The sequence below is a fragment of the Saccopteryx bilineata genome, chromosome 2, assembly GCF_036850765.1.
Source record: "Saccopteryx bilineata isolate mSacBil1 chromosome 2, mSacBil1_pri_phased_curated, whole genome shotgun sequence".
Classification (NCBI taxonomy): Eukaryota; Metazoa; Chordata; class Mammalia; order Chiroptera; family Emballonuridae; genus Saccopteryx; species Saccopteryx bilineata.
Genome location: NC_089491.1, coordinates 251,606,499 through 251,623,402, shown reverse-complemented (window position 1 = coordinate 251,623,402; position 16,904 = coordinate 251,606,499). Strand labels below are relative to the sequence as shown.

Genomic DNA, 16,904 nt, shown 5'->3' with positions numbered 1-16,904 from the left:
ACCTGCCCTGTGCCCTCCTTGCTCTGGAGATGCTTCCACACCCTGAGCGGGGGACTCAGGCTGCATGGCCCAAAATTCCCTTTCCTCTCCTCTCTTCTCTCCTTCTACCATGAAGTTCAAAAGAAAAACATTTTCTCATGATTTTTTTTTTGGTATCATGTCAGCTTCCTCTTGCCCTGTACAAAATGTCCCCAGAGGCAAATCCCATCTTGATATTATTAGGGCAGAGTGAGAAGCACACACCTGCTTTGTGCACCTCCTGCTGTTCTCAGGGAAATCTGACTTTGTTAGCCACCAGGTGGCAGTGAGGGCCTGGGTTTGAGGGAAATCATTGCTGTGCTCTATCCTGGTCTGAATCAGGTCCCAGAAAATGGTTCCAACGGAGTTCCTCCTAAGGGGGAATTGGAGATAAGAGTATCCCCAATCTGTACTGCTTCAAAATTGTTTGCAAGGAAAGACCACAAATGTCCCCAGTCTCAGCCTCAGAGTAGTGCAGAGGCAAGAAACAGATAGGATGAGGAGCCATCCTCTTGAGGAGGTTAGAAAGATGGTTGAGGGACATGAACAGCCACCAGCTCTGTCTTTGGTGCCTGGGAAGAAAATTGATTAGGTTTCTTCTAATCCCAGCCCATCTGAACCCTGTCGTCACTCTCCACCCACACAGAACAGAGTAAGACTGGGATTATTTAGCCAGCCAACCACATTATAACACTCACAGCAGGAAGGATGGGGACCTTTTAAGACAGACTGCATTTCCTGGGCAAAGTTATGGGCTCAGTTTTAGAAAATACATGTAAAAAAGATTTAATCCCTCAGATTGGCTCTACTGCCCAGGAATGCAAAGCATCTGGAATCAAGGACCAGGTGAGAGCAAGGTGAAGAGAGAGACCATGGAAGCAGATTTGCATGGAGGCCCCTCCCTCCTCTGGGGCGGGGGGGGGGGCAATAAGAGGGGAGCCAGGCTCAGGCTCGGGGTCTCAGAAGGTAGCACTCTTGGGGCTTCTCCACCATGAGCTGGGCTCTGCTCCTCCTCCCCCTCCTCACTCAGGGCACAGGGGAGGCCTCCAGGGAAGGAACCATGGGAACACTTGGCTGTCCTTTTCCACCTTCACTTGGGTTCCAGCACTGAACTCAGCACTAAGTGTGTTTTTCTTCTTTTCGGGTCCTGGGCCCAGTCTGCCCTGACTCAGCCTCCTTCATTGTCGGGGGATCTGGGCCAGACAGTCACCATCTCCTGTGCTGGAAGCAGCAGTGACACTGGAAGTTATAACTATGTCTCCTGGTACCAACAACAACCCAGCATGGCCCCCAAATTCCTGATATATAACGTCAACACTCGGCCCTGGGGGATCCCTAATTGCTTCTCTGGCTCCAAGTCTGGCAACACTGCCTTCCTGGCCATCTCCGGGCCCCAGTCTGGGGACGAGGCTGATTATTACTGGGGCTCGTATTCAAACCGTGTCACTTTCCACCATGGTGTAAGTTCCTGGGGGAGTGAAACCCAAACCTGCCCTGTGCTCCCGGGCTCCCTCCTTGCTCAAGATACTTCCCCAACCTGAGCAGGGGGCTCAGCCTGCACAGCCTGAGTTCACTTCCCTCTCAACTCCTCTCCCTACCACGATTCCCAGTTGGAAATACGCTCTTGGGTTTATTGCCTTAAGACAATGACCGCTTCCCCTCTGACTGTGCAACGTGCTTCCTAAATGTGCCACTCTTTCCAGCTTCCAAAAGCATTGTGAATGTAAATGTCATGTGTTACATTTTATGGGTTAACTTGGCTGCAAGTTGCCCTGAGAACTGGCAAAACATCATTTCTCGTTATCTGTGAAGATATCGCTAGAATGGATTAGCACTTGAGTCTGTAGACTGAGGAAAGCAGTTCGCCCTGTCAGTGCTGTTGATTATCATTTGAGAGCCTGAATTGAACAAAAAGGGGGAGGAGGTAGAGATCTGCTCTCTCTGCTGAAACATGGACATCCATCCTCTCCTGTGCTCAGACATTGGCACTGCTGGGTCTTCACTTTGGGGACTCCAACTGGGACTGACACCATCAGCCCCCAGTTCTCTGGTCTTTCAACTCAGGCTGAATTCTATCACGGGTTTTCCTGGTTCTCCAGCTCATAGTCAATTATGGGATTTCTCAGCCTCCAACACTATGTGAACCAATTTTTTTATTATATATATTCTGTTTATCTGGAGAACCCTGACTAACACAGATTTAATACAGGTTTTGCTACCCAGAGTCATTCCAAAGAACCAGAATTTTAATGATGAGTTTTCTGTATTGAGTCTGAGGTTTCTGAAATGGGCTGTTTAATCTGATTAGATTTAATGATGCTAAAATGCCTCTGGTTCCATTAGGAAAGGGAGCACTGATAGTCCATGTCCTGAACTGTTTATAGGGATAAGCAGTTTGTCAGTGTTGGATACTTCTAATCAACCACTTATAATAAGCATGGAGGCCCTGGCCAGTTTGCTCAGTGGATAGAGTGTCAGCCCATTGGAGATGTCCCGGGTTCGGTCCCCAGTCAGGGCACACGTAAGAAGCAACCATCTGCTTTTCTTCCTCTCCCTCTCTATCTCCACTCTCTTATCCTCTCATAACTAGTGGCTCAATTGGTTCAAGCATTGGCCCTCAGCACTGAGAATAGCTTGGTTGATTTGAGCATCAGCCCTAGATGGTGGTTGCCGGGTGGATCAATCCTGGTTGGGGCGCATATAGGAGTCTGTCTTTCTATCTTCCCTCCTATCATTCTTAAGAAAATAAAATTAAGACTGTAATTGTCATGAGTATGTCGTCTTTATTTTATTACAAATATTTTGTGTGTGTGTGTATACATATATTAAGCAAATAGCTCTATTAGTTCTCCTCTCTTATTCTCTTCTCATGCAATTATTCATTGTCACCTCCTAAGGAGTGCTTGGGCTCCATGTAAGGCACAAATCTTCAGGAAGCAATCCCCAGAGACATACTGGTGCCTCCGTCTCCCAGGCCTAAACCCCTGAAGCTGACTGAGCCATGTTACAATGTGGCAGCCAACCTCTGACTGAGTTAAAGAGAATGTTAAAATGTGATTAAAATATCCAACCCCGTCCCAAAGAATAGGGTCGCACCCACCAATCCATCCTCCCCTCCTTCGGTGGCTCCACGACGATTGGAAGAAGCCTTGGTAAAGAAACACCCACCACATACTTCCACATTCCCTGTCTCTTCTAGTCCAGAAAGACCAGGATTCTGGGAGAACCAAAAAAGAAACCTCTTAATGAGCACTTGCACCTCTTTCTGACAAAATGCACCCAGGGGGCACAGACAGTATTTGACAGAGTGTCTGGCTGGAGTCTAGGACTTATAAGCTCAGATGGACCCAGAGAAGGTACGTTGGATCAGAAAAGGAGTGGTTTTACTTGGAGACTTTCAAGAAAGGACTGAGGTTTTAGGAGAATTCAGCCAGAGACCTAGCGTTGAATCTATCAGGCCTGAGTATCATTTGGGAAAGGAGACTTTGGGGTGTGTGAGAAGCAGGGGGCACTGTGGGATGGAGTCTCTGTTGGTGGGAACCTGGGCCCAGCTGGGAAGCTTTTCAACTGAGAGCATTTGCATTTTCCATAGGTGTTCACCAAGCGTGCCTGGGCAGCTGTGATGACCCTCCCTTTCAGGGACGCAGAGGACAGGAAGAAAGAAAACAAACAAAGCCCTCATCACCCCTGTCTGCCTCCCCCTCCCCCTTCACCTAGCAGGGTAATTACCCAGCTGTGGCTCAGCCCTGGTGCAAGCAGGAAACTGGGCGGGGAATTTGCATGAAGACCATCCTTTACTGAAGAGATGGAGAAAGAGGAGACTTAAAGTTGGAGGAGTCCAGCGCAGCTGCGAGGTCCTTAGGGAACCATCTGTAAGAGCGTCACCAACATGTCCTGGGCCGCTGTCTTCTTCATGAGCCTCTGCACAGGTCAGGGCAGACTCCCTGGGCTTTGGGGAGGTGGCAAGAACAAGGGGTCACATGGAAGAGTCGCCCTACCTGCGTGGCTCATGGGCATCTCTTCCTGTTCTCGTTAGCTGTCAGCTCCCAGCCTGTAGTGACTCAGGAGCCCTCCCTCACAGTGATGCCAGGATTGACGGTCACTCTCACTTGCTCTATGAGTACGGGACCTGTGACGACTGGAAATGCTCCAGGATGGTTCTTGCAGAAACCTGGCCAAGCTCCTCTGCAGCTCATACACCACACGGACAAACGCCCGGCATCCGTTCCCAACCGCTTCTCAGGCTCCATCCTCGGAGGCCGAGCTGCCCTCACCATCGCTGGGGCGCAGCCCGAGGATGAGGCTGAGTACTTCTGCGTAGTCTGGTACAATGCACCTGCTTCACAGTGACAACTTCTAAGAGGAAGCTACATCAAAAACATCAACATGTTCAATCCAGTGTACCAGCACCATAAGCAGAAAGGAAATCTCACTCTGGGCAGGGACTGAAACCCGCCAATACCCAAATCTGCTCACTAGTCACTGGTTGGATTTGGTATAATGTTCTTGAGGACAAATATATTTCGTCCAGATCACTGTGGATGCTGCTTCATTAGCATTCAGTGCAAAAAGGAACAGGTGTAAAGGGGGTCTAATTTTCATTCTTTGGGGTCACGGGACTTTTGGGAATTTAAGCAGTTCTTTAAAATAAATTTAATCAATTTGAATTGGAACACTACATAATACATGCACATCAGCAGAAAATTTTTAAATGGTACCAGTTGTGGGCGCTATAGGTGCTGCAGCTCAGTTGGTATGCCCATGTCCCAGCAATAGAGGGCGCTCTGGCTAAGGGCTCACACAGATAGCCTTCTCTGGAGATGTGCACGCGTCTCTGAATGCGGAAGTTGCCTGGTAAAGAGGTGACTGGAAGCTGCCAAGTCTCTTCTGTAGCCAATGACTGACTGATGCAGGAGCAAACAAGCCCTGATCCCTTCACCTTAAAGGGGTCACGCCTTATGGTGTGCAATTTATGCTCCAGAGCTCCCAAGAGGATCTGGCAGAGTCCAGAGTTGTCCTTCGTACCTTCCCTACCCAGATCCCCAGTCTCCCTCTTTGGTTTCTCTTCAAGAAATCACATGGGTTCACATTCTTCTCTCAGACTCTTGCTTCCACTGAAGCCACATCAGACTTTACAGAATGGGCAGTGCCCTAGTTCTCCGTATGAAAGAACATCATTGCAGCATGTCTTGTACATCCTTCCAGAAACAGCAAGGCAAACATGACTTTTCCATCCTTTATAAGGCTACAGAGTGTTTCACACTAGTGTTTTAACCAACTGGACCCTAACGATGGTCACCAAGGCTTTGATCTTGCAAATAACACTTCAATGAAAAAATGTATATATATCTTTGGGTTCCTGTGTGAAAATGACTATAGGATACATTTTTTTGACAAGTATGATACAATTGCTGGGTCAAAGAGATGTGTGTTTGTAACGTCCATCTATTATTGTCACATTCTCCTCCACAGGGTTGTGCCGATCTACAAAGCCATAAACAAATATCTGAATCTTTCCAACCTTAGATGCAAAATGGCATCTAGGGATAATTTTATTTTGTATTTCTCCTATTCTTGCAGTTGAGTATCTTCTCAAATGTCCCAGTGTTCTCTGTATTTTAGGAGTTGGTACTTTTGCTTAAAGGACCAGAGAGTATTATGTATGTACTTAGAAAGCAATTTAAATTGTAACTATTTTAAAGTAAAAAAAATATTCTCAGCTTGAAAGCCATACAAAAACAGATGAAGGGCCAGAGGTGGTTCACAGGATGTGGTTTAAGGAATCCTGTTTTATTGGCTTAACTGAAGTTTGAAAGTTGTCAGCATATTTTCTTGGGCAGATCTCTTTGCTAGAAAGGCCATATTGTACCTCATATAGTGGGAGGAGTCTTTCTTTGGGTAAGGATGAACTTTTATCATTTATTTGATTGGACTTTGGGTCTGTCTAAAATAGACCTTATGCCACAATCTCATAGATTTTATCTCTGTCCTTTTGCTTTGGATTTTGGAAGTCTTTCAGTATCATAAGCAGGCTCTCCCTGGATGGAAAATTAAAGGATTAGGGAATGTGGGCAAGGTAAGCTTGTACTAAAATCTGGAATAATTGAGCTCAGGCTCAGAACTGTCCCTAAGAAAAGAGTCATAATGTCAGAATTGTAACTGAGACCAAAACTAAACTGGATTATTAAAGTTTGGAGGGATTATTTTAAAACATAAAAAGAAAGTTTTAAGTATATTGGCTATTTATATAAACAATGGAAATTATAAAACTTGTAATTTAACAATGGCCTGAAGAAAAGATCTTGGGATTGTAAACTGTAAAGAAACCCTACCCCACAAACAAGTCACCAGTAAAAGGGGTCTGTTAGTAGAAATGTTCTTATGTTGCAAATGATTATTTCCTGTAAATGTAGAACCTTTCCCCTTCTTTTAGGTATAGGGAAACATCTCACTGAACCGCCTTCTTCCCTAGGGTCAAGGGTCCCTGCGAGAGAATCTGACGTCAGATGGGAAAAATTTCCACTGTTGTGTAATGATTGGAAGATTCTTTTATTTAACATCAAAATGTCAATGCTTAAATGCTAAAATTGAAATGAATAATTAAGGTGCATACAAAAGATGTTTTTTGACTATACCATTTCCGTCTATAATTTATCATAGTTAATTGGGAAATATTCTACTCTAAAACAATTTAACAGTTTGCAGTAGTCACATTTAAAAGATTAGAAGAGGCCCTGGCCGGATGGCTCAGTGGTAGAGCATCGGCCTGCCGAACAGAAGTCCTGGGTTCGATTCCCGGCCAGGGCACACAGGAGAGGTGCCCATCTGCTTCTCCACCCCTCCCCCTCTCCTTCCTCTCTGTCTCTCTCTTCCCCTCCCGCAGCCAAGGCTCCATTGGAGCAAAGTTGGCCCGGGTGCTGAGGATGGCTCGATGGCCTCTGTCTCAGGTGCTAGAATGGCTCTGGTTGCAACAGAGCAATGCCCCAGATGGGCGGAGCATCACCCCCGGTGGGCATGCCAGGTGGATCCTGGTTGGGCGCATGCAGCAGTCTGTCAGACTGCCTCCCCGTTTCTAACTTCAGAAAAATACAAAAATAAATAAATAAATAAATAAATAATAAAAGATTAGAAGAAACAGGTGGAATTAGATTCTATTTTATATTTTAACTCAGTTAAAAATACTATAATTTCGGCCCTGGCCAGTTGGCTCTGTGGTAGAGCGTCGGCCTGGCGTGCGGAGCCCCGGGTTCGATTCCCGGCCAGGGCACACAGGAGAGGCGCCCATCTGCTTCTCCACCCCTCCCCCTCTCCTTCCTCTCTGTCTCTTTCTTCCCCTCCCACAGCCGAGGCTCCATTGGAGCAAAGTTGGCCCGGGCGCTGAGGATGGCTCCATGGCCTCTGCCTCAGGCGCTAGAATGGCTCTGGTCGCAACAAAGCGATCCTGGATGGGCAGAGCATCACCTCCTGGTCAATACTCACAGAATGACAACAACAAGTGACCTCCCGTGTTGGGATGAGACCCACAGCTCAGGTGTGAGACCCGGCCTGCAGGAGCAGCCAGCAGGGCCCCGTGGGGAGACCCAGGGAGTTAATGCGAATGGAAGCATCAGGTGGGAAGGGCAGAGAGGAGCTGGTGTCACCACCTCAGCAGGGAACAATAGTGGGTGTGTCTGAGACAGGTGACTGCCCTGTTATCTCAATTATCTCTTTACACCACACTCTGAGGAATGAGTCACCAGGTCCTTCTGTCTGTGCGTGTGAATCACCACAATGCCTCACACATCATGTCTACATATAACGTCACCAGCATTTTATGAGTGAATTAGTTATGTTATATTCTCAGTGGTACTAGGTTTGAAAACAAATACATTTATTTGAGGTATTAGGCAACAACGCATCTTGCCAATCATGTTTATTAATATTAAAAGGTTTCTTTTTCTATTCTGACAGTTACCCAAACTCAGTGGTCTTGACCATGTTAGAAAAGGAATACTGATCTAATTTTCATAAGAAGCCAACCTGATTCCCAATGTCTTGCTGACATGTAATCCTATATCATCTGCCATGGAGGGGGCAGAGGGAACATCATCAGTTCTGTGCACAGAGAGACCTATGTGTCACTGGGAAATGCAGATTCCAGCACTGTGAGGATCTGAATGCCCTTCAGAACAGATTCCGGGAGGACACAGCACTTGGATACAGAAGACAGGGTTGTAACTCAGGGACCCAGGAGGCCTGGGACGGGGTGGGAAGGAGGTATATGGGGCATGGTGAGGGGAAGGGCAGGGAGAGAATTCAAAGGTCAGGCTCTGAGGTCAGTCTTCTGGATTGAAATCGTGAAATTGTTTGGTGTAAAGTTAAGACGATATGTGTGGTGGGGGTTTTGGATTGATGATTAAACATAAGGAATTGTCTCTTGAAGCCTTTTGGATTTCTATAAAAGAAGAATATGTGGCATTATCTAAAAAAGCTTTGAACATTTTACTACAATTTTCAACATCCTATTTATGTGAATCAGGATTTTCTACCCTTAACACAATTAAGAGTAAAAAGAGAGGAATTATTCAATGTATTGACAAGGAAATGAGAGTTTGCCTTTCAAATATATGCCCCAACATTGAAGAAATCGCCAGGACACATCAGGCTCATGTTTCTCATAAACACAAGAATGAAAAACTTAACACATTTGCACCAGGACCTGCCAAATTTACTAAGTCTTACTAAGAATGTATATATATATATATATATATATATATATATATATATATATATATATATATAAAGATAATATTTTGTCATTTTTTTAAACTTTTTAACCCCTCTTTTTTAGGAATTCTAAAAAGCATAACTCAAAAAAGTAATATAAAATTTTTTTTTTTAATTTTTTTTTAATTTATTCATTTTAGTGAGGAGAGGGAGAGACAGAGAGAGAGAGAGAGGAGAGAGACAGAGAGAGAGAAGGGGGGAGGAGCTGGAAGCATCAACTCCCATATGTGCCTTAACCAGGCAAGCCCAGGGTTTTGAACCGGCGACCTCAGCATTTCCAGGTCGATGCTCCATCCACTGCGCCACCACAGGTCAGGCAAAAATTTTTTTTTAATGTCAGAATAAATTTAATTTTGTCATATTTATTTCATTTAATTATCATAAAAGCACACTTGGACTTTATATTTTTCTTTAATATTTGACTTAATTATTATAATATTTCTTAGAAATTTGTATATAGTGCACCTACAATTCGTAGAATTTTAAATGTGCCCCGACTTCAAAAAGTTTGAGAGCCACTGTATTAAAGGCTCCAAAGTAGTCAGTAAGCTGAGCTGGCTACACATGGAGGATGACATTCATCCTGGGAGCACCAGGGGGCACTGTGGGTCTTGCCTTGAGAAGTCGGAAAGGTTGAATTCCCCTGGGCTGTGCTCAGTGCAAAGGGTGTTCTGTTTGATAAAATCAACTCTACACTCTGAAACCAACACCTGGACCTTCTTCTGACCTCAGAAAATTATAAACATGAGGTTGTTAAGCTCAGGTCTAAAATTTATCAGCATGAGGTCGTTAAGCTCAGGTCTTAGACAAGAGTTGAGACAGACAAGTTGGGGAAGATAATAGATTTGCATTCATGCTCCGCCCCCAGGAGCTACAAGAAGAGAGGATAAGACAGGAGGTTGGGGAGCCCAGTGCCAGCTGCGCAGCCTCAGGGCAGAGCTCCTGGAAACCCTTCCTCACCATGGACTGCCTTCCCTTCTACCTCCTGCCCCTTGTTTTCTCCACAGGTCAGAGCGTCCTACAGAACGCAGGGGTCCTGCCCCCCAATAAGTCCCTGCAAGCACAGTCCTGAGAGACCTTGCAGTCTGAGTGCACTGGGCATTATTTCTGTATTTTGTGTTTCCAGGTCTCTGTGCTCTGCCTGTGCTGACCCAGCCCCCATCTGCATCTGCCTCCCTGGGAGGCTCGGTCAAGCTCACCTGCACCCTGAGCAGTGAGTACAGCACCTACACCATTCGCTGGTATCAACAGAGACCAGGGAAGGCTCCTCGTTATGTGATGTACATTAAGAGTGACGGAAGCCAGAGCAAGGGGGACGGGATCCCTGATCGCTTCTCAGGCTCCAGCTCTGGGGCTCACCGCTACCTCACCATCTCCAGCCTCCAGCCTGAGGACGAGGCTGAGTACATCTGTGGTGAGAGTCATGCATATGATGGTCGTTTCACTTAAGCCACAGTGACACAGACAGAAGGGAAGTGAGGCTAAAAACCTCCCTGTTTGTCTCCTTCTCCCACAGGGACTTCGGGTGAGCTGCTCCCTGTCCCTCCCCAGGACCCTGAGGCATTTACATCTTCCCCCTGCAAATCACATCACCCTGTACTCCCTCCTCAAGAGTGGCCATCAGGGAAAGTCAGGTATGGTCATAATTTAGGTCATTTTTACAAAACAATGTTTGGTTTCTTCCAATACAGGTCTGTAGACATGGTTCTGGAAGAGACTAGATCAGCCAAGACAGGAACATGACCCTGAGAGTGGCGGGGCTGAGATGACCATGTCCCTAGGAGCCACCTGACCCTTTGCTCCCATCTTGGGTCTCCGCTCACAGAAGGAGCATAGACCTTGGCATTCCAGAGGTGACCCTGGAAGTCATAACAGTGAATGTATTGACTCAGGTGCACCATGGAGTGAAGCAGGAGTCCCATCGGGACTGAGGTGCAGCAGGAAGCATTTGGTCCTCAGGGGAGGGCGGACACAGAGACCTGACCTCACATGGCAGCACAGCCGGTCCAGTAGGGAAGCAGGTGCCTGTTAGGAGGTCTGCGGCAGGACCACCGTGGAGCACAACCTAAGTCCTCCAGCTGTGTTAGAATTGTAGCTTGTGGTGCCAAGAAAGGCTCCACATCTGCCCACAGGATTTTTCTAGGGCCAAGCAAGGACCCTATTCACTGGGACAGCAGCAGGGCATGGGGGATGGTAACACTGAGGGGGAAAATATGTTGACCATCTCCTACCTCTGGTCTCTGCCCTGTGGGTCATCTGCCTCAAATGCATCTGTCAGGGGTGGAAGGAAGCAAGGACAGGATTAGTGGAAAGGTCGATATTCCGCTAACTTTTCTGGAAGCTGAAATACCAGAATGTTTCATACACACTCACAAAATAGAGTCAATTTGGAGTATCTGTGAAGACCAAAGTCGTTTGGTATCTGCTCACAGGTAGGTGACCAGCGAGTCCTGCGCAGGTTCAGGCCAATCCTGTGTCATGATTTTGGGATGGATCCCAGAATGTCAAGCTGGTATGTCCAAAATGGACATCATATAGTGTCACTGTTATATTAGGAGAATAATTAAAGCCTGGTGAGCTATTGACAATTAAATCCAGGAAGCAGCTGACACAGGTCACAGGACCTGCCTATGGAGGCAGCTGGAGCTGATGTGACTGACAGTGTGACACAGGCTGGGCGAAAGTGAGAGTGTGGGGGGAGGAGGAACTGTCCCTTTCTCTTTGGCTCATTCTGCATCTCTAAGACTATCACTCTCTGCATCTGTCAGCCAGTCTGTCTGTCTGTCTGGTGAAGTTGGATCTCTCCCTCATAATCACCTTCTGTTTAATTCTTCCAGTACATCTTGGTCCTGTCTTATCCTGTTCCTTTGTTGCGCACTCTGTTCTCAATTTTTTTCCTGTTCCATTTCTGTCTTTTTTTTTGTTTCCTTAGTGACTTATGATGTTGAGCATATTTTCAGGTACTTATTTTCACATATGCATCTTTTTTGATCAAATCTTTGCATATTTTTAAAATTTTGGATCCCCCCAGGTTTATTTGGGCTTGTGTATGTGTATGGGTGTGTGTGCTTGTGTATTTGTGTTTATGCACTTTTATCCCATGTGCAGGGTCATGTATCCACCACAGCAGCCAAGATGCAAAGCACTTCCATCACACGTGGAGCCCTCATGTTGCCCTTTTTTTTTAAAAAAAGGGTTTTTTTAGATTTTTATGTATTCATTTTAGAGAGGAGAGAGAGCGAGAGAAGTGTGGGGAGGAGCAAGAAGCATCAACTCCCATATGTGCCTTGACCAGGCAAGCCCGGGGTTTTGAACCGGCAACCTCAGCATTTCCAGGTCGACGTTTTATCCACTGCGCCACCACAGGTCAAGCCATCATTGCCCTTTTATAACAACATCCACTTCCTCCCACCCAGACCCTTCACTGACCCTAGCCCCTGCGACCATCAGTTGGTTCTTCACTTCTAAAATTCTGTCCTTTTGCCTGACCTGTGGTAGCGCAGTGGATAAAGCGTCGACCTGGAAATGCTGAGGTCGCCGGTTCAAAACCCTGGGCTTGCCTGGTCAAGGCACATATGGGAGTTGATGCTTCCAGCTCCTCCCCCCTTCTCTCTCTCTGTCTCTCTCTCTGTCTCTCTCTCTCTCTCTCTCTCTCTCTCTGTCTCTCCCTCTCCTCTCTAAAATGAATAAATAAAAATAAATTAAAAAAATAAAATAAAATTCTGTCCTTTGAAAAATTATGTATAAATAGAATTCTACAGTGTATAACCATTTGTGATTGGTATTATTCACTCATCATATTTCTGCATAGACTCATGAACAGTGTTATGTGTATCCATAGTCTATTTATGGATGAATAGCATTCCATGGTTTACATGTGCCAAAGTCTGTTTAACCATCATTTCTTAAGGACATCTAAATTGTTTTCAGTTTGGGGTTACTATGTGTAAGGGTGCTGCTACAAACTGAATGTTAGTGCCTTCCAAAATTCATATGTTGAAGTCCTAACCCCCCCAGTGTAGCTGTATTTGGAGATGAGGGCTCTAAGGAAGTAATTAAAACCAAATGACTTGTTATGGGAAGGGCAAAGATCTGAAAGGATTGATGACCTTATTTTTAAAAAGACACCTGTGATTTTTTTCTTTCTCTCTCTTCCAGACTTCTGACATTAAGCAACTTCATGGTATTTGGTTAACGCTGCCTGAACTGACTAGACAGGTGCTGTGAACACTTGTGTATGGTTTTTATGTGAACATAAGTTTTTATTTTTCTCCCCCTCCTCACTCTCTACACAGATGCCTCCCCCGGTCCTGCCTGTAGTTCAGTTCCTATAGAACTGTAAGCTGAGCCTGCCCCAAACCATGAGCTCAGCTCACACAGCCTCAGTGGACTTCATGGGAATGTGCTTTTCATCCTCAAACCCCCTCTGCTCTCTTCTCTTGCAGTCTCTGTGGTTTCCTGTGAGTTGACCCAGGTGCCCTTGGTGTCTGTGGCCCTGGGACAAATAGCCAGGATCACCTGCTCTGGAGATATCATGGAGAATGTAAACTTTTTGCACCGGTACCAGCAGGACCCTAGCCAGGCCCCTGTGCTGGTCATCTATGCTGATAGCAACCAGCCATCAGGGATCCCGGACCAATTTTCTGGTTCTACCTCTAGGAACATGGTCACCCTGTCCATCAGCAGAGTCTGAGCTCAGGGCAAGGCTGTCAGTGTCCAGTATGGGACATTGATGGTAAGGAAAGCCACAGTGGCACAGGCACATGGGTAAATGAAACACAAGCTCCTTCCCCATCAGTGTCACACTCTCGTTTGGCCCCAGGAGCATTGCAGCCACAGCAGGTATGGTCCAGGTCTGCAGATCTGAGGTCACCAGTCCACCCGTACTTCCCAGCTCTCCCAAAAGGCTCTATACAGAGTGTGTTGAAGGATATTGCAAAATATTAATATTAATAATATTCCACTTGTTTAAAGAGGTAGTGAGATAATTGAACATGGTAAGTGCACACTTGGACGACATTTAAATACCCCATCTCACTTTTCATAGATGAAAGCTGAAAGGTCTAGGATTTTAAAATGCACTGATGAGACTGACAACAGATTAGACACTGCAGAAGTGGGACTGGTGAACTTGATGGTATAAAAATAGAAACTATTCAAAATGAATGGAAAAAAATGACTGAAAGCAGTGAAGAGGGCCCCAGTGACTTGTAGGAAAACTTCAGGCAGCTTAATAGTCATGTAACTGGAGTCCCAAGGCATACAGGTAGGACTGAGTAAAAAACAGCTTTAAAAAATAATGGCCCCAAAATGTTCCAAACTGGAGAAAATAACTAAAATATCTAAGAAGCTCAACAACACTGAAGCCCAGGAAACGAAAGAAAACAACACTGACAATCATCATAATCAAATTGCTGAAAACCAGTGACCAGGAAACAATGAAAAATTTCTCAGCATTATTGGTCATTAGGGAACGCTTGTTATAACAATGAAATACTCCTACACACACATATACAGACACCCATATACAGGATGGGGCAAAGTAGGTTTATAGTTGTTTGTATGAAAAATGATACAACAATTAAAAATAATACAAGAGTAAACTGTGTTCACAAGTGTAAACCTACTTTTGCCACAACCTGCATTCAAAGCAGCCAGAGAGAACATGCATGCCGTATGCAGGTGGACAAACATCATGGAAAAAGCACATTTCTCACTGAAGTGACACAAGTAAGAAGACAGTGGAGCAATATCTATCCCTAAAAAGAGATTTTTTTTTTTTTTTAAGGAAGAGAGACAAACAGGAAGGGATAGAGATGAGAAGCATCAACTCATAGTTGTGGCACCTTAGTTGTTCATTGATTGCTTTCTCATATGTGCCTTGACCAGGGACTCCAGCCTAGCCAGTGACCCCTTGCTCAAGCCAGCAACCTTGGGCTCAAGCCAAAGACTTTGGACTTCAAGCCAGTGACCTTTGGGCTCAAGCTAGCAACCATGGGGTCATGTCTATGATCCCATGTTCAAGCTGGTGACCCCAGGGTTTTAAACCTGGGTCCTCAGCATCCCAAGACAACATTCTGTCCACTAAGCCACCGTCTGGAAAAAAGCTATACCCCTGGAATTTTTAATGCAGTGAAAATATCTTTAAAAAGTGAAGGCAAAATAAAACTCTTTCAGTTATGTGAAAATTTACAGAATTCATCACTACCAGAAGCTCCACAAAACATAGTAACAGGCCCTTCAGCAGAAGGAAAATGATAGCAGATAGAAATGTGAATATACGTAAAGGGAAAGTGTCACTATATCTGTCTTACATTAATGTCTATAAAAGATAACTGCATGTAAATCAAATATCAGTAACAATATGTGGCGATTTTTAATGAATGTCAAAATTAAATGTAGGATAATGATAGCACAGAAGTTAGAGGCAAGAGGAGAGCATGTGAAGATAATCTTACCTTCTCTGCGAAGAGACACAGAATCCATCACTGGAAAGTTGACCTTGAAAAGTTAGGTTAGTGCTGTGGACCCTACAGCTACTGTTAAAACAAACCCTTGAACAACAAAGAGTCATAGCCATAAATTAGGGTCTTCCAGAAACAGAACCAATAGAAGACAGACATAAATACACATATATTGTAATTATAGATGTATATACAGATATAGATTTAGATATAGATACAAATATAGGTATACATATAGATATAGACCTATATAGAGACTTATATAGCTCATATACTAATAAATATATATTATTCATCTATATTATATATTATATTATATATTATATATAATTATATTATTAAATTTTAATATAATTATTTTATTATATATATATAAAGAGACAGACAGAAAAGGGAAAAATTATATTAAAAATTGGCTTATACAAATTGTCAGACTGGTATGTCTGAAATCTGTAAGACAAGCGGGAGGGTGCATAGTCAGGGAAGAATAGATATTTCAGTTCTTTGTCCTAAATAGTTCTGAATTTTGAACATGTTAAGTGGGATCATGCAAATCATAAAAACATCTGAATCAATCTTCTATATATGAAAAGAAAAATGTCTTTTTTTAAATTAACTTTTATCTCAGTTGGACTCAGACTGTGAGGAAGAGTGTGTACACAGGGTCCAGCAAAGTGATGATTTACACTTCTGGTGATACTTACATTGGAAACTTCAGAATGTTCTTGTGGGACAGGACAGACTCGGGAGACCCTGCACATTACTCCTCACTGTAACCCCAGATGGTACTAAAAGGGGGACAGAGGCCTTGGGTTACAGCAGAGACTGTGCTCTTGGGGACTGAGACAGGCTCCCGGGAGAAGATGAGGCCTTCAGAGGAGGGAAGTCCTGGCCAGGGACCCCACCCAGAGGGCTGTGATCAGAGAGACAGAAGCAGCTGGAAGGGCCAGCCCTGTGCTGATGCCCTGAGAGCATGTCCTTAGAGGGGACTGTGTAGGTGCTGGGGCTGTGGTGACAGACACCACCCACTGGGGGCTGAAAACAGAGATACCGTTCCACAGATCTGAGGACCACAGTCTGAGATGGCCAGTCCGCAGGGTTGTGGTGCGGGTTGTGAAGGCGGGTCTGCTCTTTGCCTCTCGTCTAGCTTCTGGGATTTGCTCGCATCTTTGTTCTCAGCTTGTAGACCCTGCCTCTATCTTCACACCATGTTCTCACTTGTGAGTGTCTGCCACCATATTTCCATTTTTATAAGACACCCAGTCTAATACAATTAGGTGCCCACCTTACTCATGTATGACCTCATCTTAACTAATTACAACTGCAGTATCCTTATTTCTGGGGATCAGAACAGGGTGTTGGGTAGTTGTGCCCTCTTATGACTTGTGCAAAGGGCAGTGTGTGTGTGCGTGTGTATGTGTGTGCACACACATGCATGCATGCAAACTTGTGTGTATGTGTCTTGATGCTGCCAAGAAATATTTCCAGTGTCAAATGTACCACTCCTAAGCCTTTCCTTCTCCATAATTTTCTTTATGCATTATTCTAGTGCCTTTGCTTTATATTAAGTATAAGGAAAAGAATTAAGGACATTGAAAGGAGTAAACATTCATATGTACTTAATATATGTCAGCACCATTCATACCACTTCATTTT

At 44.8% G+C, this 16,904-nt stretch overlaps 1 non-coding gene and 1 gene segment (V, D, J or C); both read left to right on the top strand.

The window, feature by feature from the left end:
• Positions 1-16,904, top strand: part of LOC136325528 (Ig lambda-1 chain V regions MOPC 104E/RPC20/J558/S104-like) — an 896,106-nt gene that overhangs the window by 155,194 nt on the left and 724,008 nt on the right.
• Positions 6,750-6,825, top strand: TRNAG-GCC (transfer RNA glycine (anticodon GCC)). Its single transcript has one exon. It is a non-coding gene; the product is annotated as a tRNA-Gly (tRNA).